Raw genomic sequence first — 6,600 nt, 5'->3', positions numbered from 1 at the left:
GAAAGTTCAAAATTAATTATTTTGATAATATGGTAGTGGTTATTTTTAAAAATCTATGAAAGTAAAGCTTTTTACTTAAAAAATAATATTTTAAAATGAGTGAAAATGCTCTATTTAGGCTTGAGACGTTATCGGAATGTCTCGCATATGGGTATGACATGAAAAAGGACTCGGCATTGATAAGCAACTTTTATTTATTTTTATTCTTTTATAGCTGACCGTTTTGCACTTGAATAATGCTACTTTGCCAGAAAATATGTGACATAATAGTTAACATAATGAGTGTTGGCGAGATGTGATTAATTGAAAAAAATGACTGTATTTTAAACAATCAAATGATGGGTAGCCACGTAGCATTATGTTAAATATTATGTCTGTCATTATGTCTATGTAGCATGATTGTTTAGACTTGGCTCTAGGCATTAAAATAGGGTGGACAATTTCCTGGACACATTAGGGTAAGATTTATCGGGGTTCCAATTTCTTGTAAGTGCATCATACAAGTCCTCAATCTAACGTTTGTTGAACTTTTGACCTCAATCTTTTAAAAATTGTGATGTGAAATCATGTCTCGAAAAATAAGCCCCTGTTTTGTTTTGAAAAATCCAAATTTTTAGTAGATTTTAATAAAAATTAATCGAATATGTAATCGAAAGTTATGGTTCTTATAAAATGTGCATTTAAATTAATTATTGACCTTTGACTTAATTTTAATCCAATTTTTAGGCTAAATGACAAATTACTCGATATTGGACTAAAGATGTAGAGTTGTCCATAAAATTACATTTATTTCAAATTCAAAACTTCATTTTTCATTTAGAGATTCGTGTGTTGTAAAACTCCTCAATAATGTAGAACTTATAACTCCCTATAACTCATTCTGGTACTTGGATATTAGAGTTCAAATAGTTGAGAGTCATAGGCGCCATAATTTTAAAATATTAAAATAATGCACGTGACAAATAGTAAATCGTGAGCATGAGTGTCACATCACACTTATAAAAGATTGAAAATGTCTAATGAAACTTACAGAGTTAAATTAATCAATGGTCACTAAACTTTGCTATAAGTTACTATTTGCTCATCGAAATTTAAAAAGTTACTCTTTACTCTTTGAATTTGAACAAAGTTATACATCAATCATCTATAACATTTCCATCAATGTTGCCTACAACAAAGTTCAATGAGTAACGGGTAACTTTGTTCAATTGATAATTCTAGTTGAAGTCTATTTGGGAATTTAAGTTGGAATTCAATTTGGGAGTTGAAAATACACTTGAAGAGGTCTTGAAAGAGTCCAAGTTGTAATTAGATTCTGTTAGCTTTTTGGTAGTTTTTTTAACTCATATTTCATCTCAAATATTTCATTATTAGTTTTATTCATTGTATTGAGACTTTACCTTATATTAAACTCTTTATTATATTATATTTCTAGCCTGCGGTGAGGCGCGACCCAAAATAAACAAAGGGAGAAAACTTGCTTTGCTTGCCGTAGCCTTCCTTTAATAGATTTGGCTTGGTAAGCGTCAGCTATTTGAGTAGGCTATGCTAGGGATCTTAGTACTATATATATGTGATGCATAACACATTGAATCAATCCTTACATGCTACACAATAATTTGTAATCCTCTATTATTGATATTAATAAAAGAATTTCCTCTTCTAGTTGTTAAATATTTTTACCACTTAAATTTTGTTTTCTTGATTTATTTTTCATATTATCATATTATTATACTCATTTAAATCATAACAAGTGGTATCAAAGCGATGGATAATTATGTTAATTTGCACAATAAGTGATATGAGAGCGAGGTTCAATCAACTCAATTTGAGGTTTGATTTTTTATGATGACAACTATAAAGTGTAATGTTTTGTTGATGGATGGCAGCACCAAATTTTTGCTTTGACAGGTAAAGATGTGAGTGATGTGTTGTTAAGATTTGACAAGATGTCCTCAACTTAGTCTATGGAGGAAAGACAGTGTAAGGATCAAAAGACCCTATCAGAGATACATCTTCATCTTTTAGATAATATTTTCCAAGACATTTTAAAGGAGAAAACTACAGCTACAGTATAGTTAAAATTGGAGCAATTATGCATGATGAAAAGTCTAAACAGCAAATTGCACTTGAAGCAACGTTTTATTCTCATCATATGATAGAAAGTACATAACTGGAAGATCACCCAGTTGTTTTTAAGGAAATTGTTAATAATTTGGAGACCTTGGAGGTCAAATATGATGATGAAAATCTAGGATTAATATTATTGTTTTAGCTGCCGCTTTATACATATCGTTTAGAGATACGATCTTATACAGTCGGGATATTATCATCATTGAAGAAGTTTATGGTGCTCTATTTCGAAGGAGAAGATGAAATATCTTGTTGGATCTAAGGTTCACGAAGAAGGCCTTGTTGTTGATGGTGATTATGTGATGAATTATGTGATGAACAAAATAAGGTCTAATTATAGTAATAAAGTCTGTAATTATAACAAAAGACTAGGGTATATGAGAAAGGATTGGTAAAATTTGAAGAAGAAAGAAAATTTAGCCATGCAAATTAGAAAGAAAAACAATCAAAAACTTCAAGTGAAGTCAATATTGAAGAAGAGAGGTACAATAATCGAGAACTTTGGTTATTTCTGATAGGGACTCCAAACCTGATGAAGTGTGGATTCTTGACACATTTTGCACTTTTCGTATGTGTTGTGATTTGGTTTTGTTCTCAACATATAAAACAATTTCCAACGGTGATGTGGTAATGGAAATATTTCACCTTGTAGGATAGCTAGAATTGGAAAGGTCTGAATTAAGATGTTTGATGGTATCGCCAGAACACTTGATGTGTGAGACTTGTTCCCGATTTAAGGAGAAACCTTATCTTCTTTGGTACACTTGATTAAAAAAAAATACAAGTACACTTGTGCAGGTGGAATCCTAAAGGTTACTAAATGCGCCCGTGTTGTGTTAAAGGGACAGAAAAGGTCCCAGTCATATGTTTTGCTTGGTTCTACAAAATCTTTGAATATTAATCAACAGAAGTTAAGGACTCAAGTGGATTTTGAGTTTGATTCAATAACATTGGAATTTGATTTAGGGTCCATATTGAAGAATATATCTAAATCAAGTTCAAAAATTATTGATAATGTCACTTTGCTACCATCACCAACGGTGACATGTATTCAATTGCAATAAACAAATTCATAAGAGATATTAGACCTCTACAAAGGTACGGTAAAGCTAATTTTGTTGTTTATGATTTAAGTGTAGTTAAAGATTCCTAGCAAAGATCCCTCTCCAGAAGCATTTTGTGCTAATTTTGTTATAAGGTATGTTTTTACTCTGTTTGATAAATATTAAATTATTTGTGATTTTGTTGCTAGTGGAGATAATTTGAGCAACTTTGGTGCCCAATATAATCCTATAACAGTGCTTGGATTCAATTTAATTTTCAATTATTAAGTTTACCCTAGTTGAGTTTTGCGAAAAAGGTAGAGAATTTTTCCTGTTGAAGGATTTATTTTGGTGGAGAATTTTTTGTTGAAAAGTTAATTATTATTGCTTGCAGTTTGTCTCCAGATGGAGAAATTTTTGAAGTTTTATTCATTGCTATAGAATTCGTGTTAAGGTAGAGTTTGTTAAAATTAGATTGCGACCTGAATTCTATGAATTTTTATTCATTGCAATTTGTCTCTAGATGGAGAAATCTTTTAGGTTTTATTCATTGCTGTGGAATTCGTGTCAAGATGAAGTTTGCTAGAATTAGGTTGTGGACTGAATTTTATGTGGAAGACTATTTGAAAATTCTATTTGAAATCCAGTTGGGAATTATAGTTGAAGTCTATTTGGGAATTGAATTCAGACTTGAAGAGATCTTGAAGGAGTCCAAGTTGCAATTATTATTATTATTATTATTATTATTTTTTTTTTTGCATTTTTGACAATTTTTTACTCTTATTTCATCCCAAATATTCCATTATTAGTTCTACTTATTGTATAGAGACTTTACATTATATTGAACTCTTCATTGTATTATATTCCTAGTATGTTAGGGTCTTAGTATTATATATATATATATATATATATACAACACATATTGAATCAATCCTTACATTCTACACACTAATTTGTAATCATCTATTATTGATATTAATAAAACTCTTCTCTTCTGCCCGTGAAACTTTTTTTACCATGTAAATCTTATGTTCTTTGATAAGTGTAGTTTCTACACTTACTCGATGTTCTAAAAGATAATATTTTACTATTTCTCTAAATAAATACTACCTAATTTGTGTTATATTGCATTTTATGGGTAAAATTCAATATTTGGAGAAGAATTGGAGAAAAGAATGCATAAATAGTGAAAAGGGGACAAAATTCAAAAGTTGGGGACTAAATTACAAATAATTCATAGATGAGATGGTTGACAAAATAAAGATCAGAGATGGCAAAGATTTAATTGGATATAATTGGAAGATAAATGAACAAGATTACAAGAGAAAAGAGCTAAAATAAACTAGATCCGAAGTTAGGAGGCTAAAGTGCAAATATTCAGAAGTTTTGTCAAACCTCACTAGAAGATTTGAGAGTGTTAGCACTCAAGTGGATGAGGAAAGAAGTTAAAGGGATGAAATATAGTCAAAGTATTATCACATATCAACTTTTAGTTTTAGTTTGAGATCCATTTTTGGCATGTCAAACGTTCAAGTTGGAAAATTGATATTTCTAGAAGAATTGTAGCCATTTCTTTATCTTTCAAATTCACTTCGAATCATTTAAATTGGATATCAAGAGAGAAAGATACAATAAAATAATGAAGGCTATCCGACGGGGAAAATTTTTTTACCTATGAGGACACATCAATGTCTCCAGAGCTCCTGGGTCCAACTACGATGTCTTCTATGCGGCCGCTTCCATTTGTACTAAGTGCCTTCATAGTACTTTTTCAAGGCAAGATTTTGTTTCTTTTTCTAATTGAAACTCTACTTTGGTAACAATATTCTGGGCATCCTTTAAATACCATAATCAGTCCAAAACATGTGGAGACCTCCTTACACCTAAAAATCTATATACTTCATCAATTTTGGAGGCGAAGAATGAGGCGAGATCATCAATATCAAGGGAATTGTGCAAGATTCTTGAAGATTATCCATCCAAAATTAAGATTTCATTCAAGAAAGTCGATTTCTACACTAACTTCCATATATTTTTTTTTTTATCCGGGTGATATCTTTTCATTATTTCTTGCATAATTAATAATTATGATGGTTGCCTCGATTTTCAATTGTATTGGAATTTTCATTTATTTCAATTCAAGTGTTTAATTTATGACTTCCTGTTATTGTTGATTGATTTTACATACCCATTACACTATTTATGACTTGATCACCAAATAAGTAATTAGTTGCTTGTTGAATACTCAAAATGAGTCTAGAACGCGGTAAAATCAACATGTATAATTAGAATTAGGAATAGTCTCTTTCACATATGTAATCTTATTGATAATCTAAACTAAATGCATGACTTTCATATGAATTTAGATTAGAAGTAGGATCGTCTCATTAGTCATGGTTGATATATCTTGGAAAAAAATATTTAACATATTAGTTTTTCGATTGTCAAAATTGCATGAATTAAATAGAATTATTATTGAGAATTGAAATAGATGGAAATGAGGCGATACATGAATCCAATACAAGCATTCACCTTAGATTTAATCAATTTTTTTATCACTTTTTTTAGAGTAGAATTAGAATAAATAACAAACAAATCACAACTCGTTTGATGTCACCACACTTCGCATTTTAAGTGTAACTATTGAACTCCAAATTATACTTTATTACTCGTGGGAACGATATTTTTACTTGTACAACGAACATTCTTGTTTGATCTATTTTTTATATTGACATATTATTAAACTCGTTTAAATCATAACAAGTGGTATTAGAGCGATACATAATTCTCGCTATTTGCATAACAGTAATTAACTGAACACTTACTATGATACTAATGGAATTTAGTTGTTTTGTATGTAACCTCATTGGTGGTTATTGGTGTACATGTGCATAATGTGTTTGTAATCAATTAACCAAGCAAGGCAGTGATGAGCTACTAGGTATAATGTATGTCCAAGATTCTATCTAAGTGTGAAAGTACAAGAAGTACTGTTGCAATATTATACTATGAAGTCTATCTGGACAGATGTTATGATCTTTTAGACCCTAAAGAATAGGAGTTCATGGTGTGGGAAGACAAAGATGGACATGTTAATCTTTAGGGATTGGCCCAAGTCAATGTTAATTCAAAATCATCATTCCATGACATATTCTCTTGTGCTCTTCAGAGGCGAAAGGTTGCAGGCCTAACTAATATATCTAGTAGGAGCCACGAGGTGCTTGTGATTACAGTTTCCTCTCCTTCCCGTGATAGTGTTGGAAATAAGATCACTGGGAACCCTAAATCTTATTACAATTTCTCATTATTATTATTATTATTATTATTATTATTATTATTATTATTATTATTATTTTGGGTTATCTGGATACCTAATTTATGGATCTCAGCAATAGCCTTTTACTCATTTTGACTCTTTCATGTA

The sequence above is a fragment of the Olea europaea genome, chromosome 9, assembly GCF_002742605.1.
Source record: "Olea europaea var. sylvestris chromosome 9, O_europaea_v1, whole genome shotgun sequence".
Classification (NCBI taxonomy): Eukaryota; Viridiplantae; Streptophyta; class Magnoliopsida; order Lamiales; family Oleaceae; genus Olea; species Olea europaea.
This window is presented reverse-complemented; position numbering follows the sequence as displayed.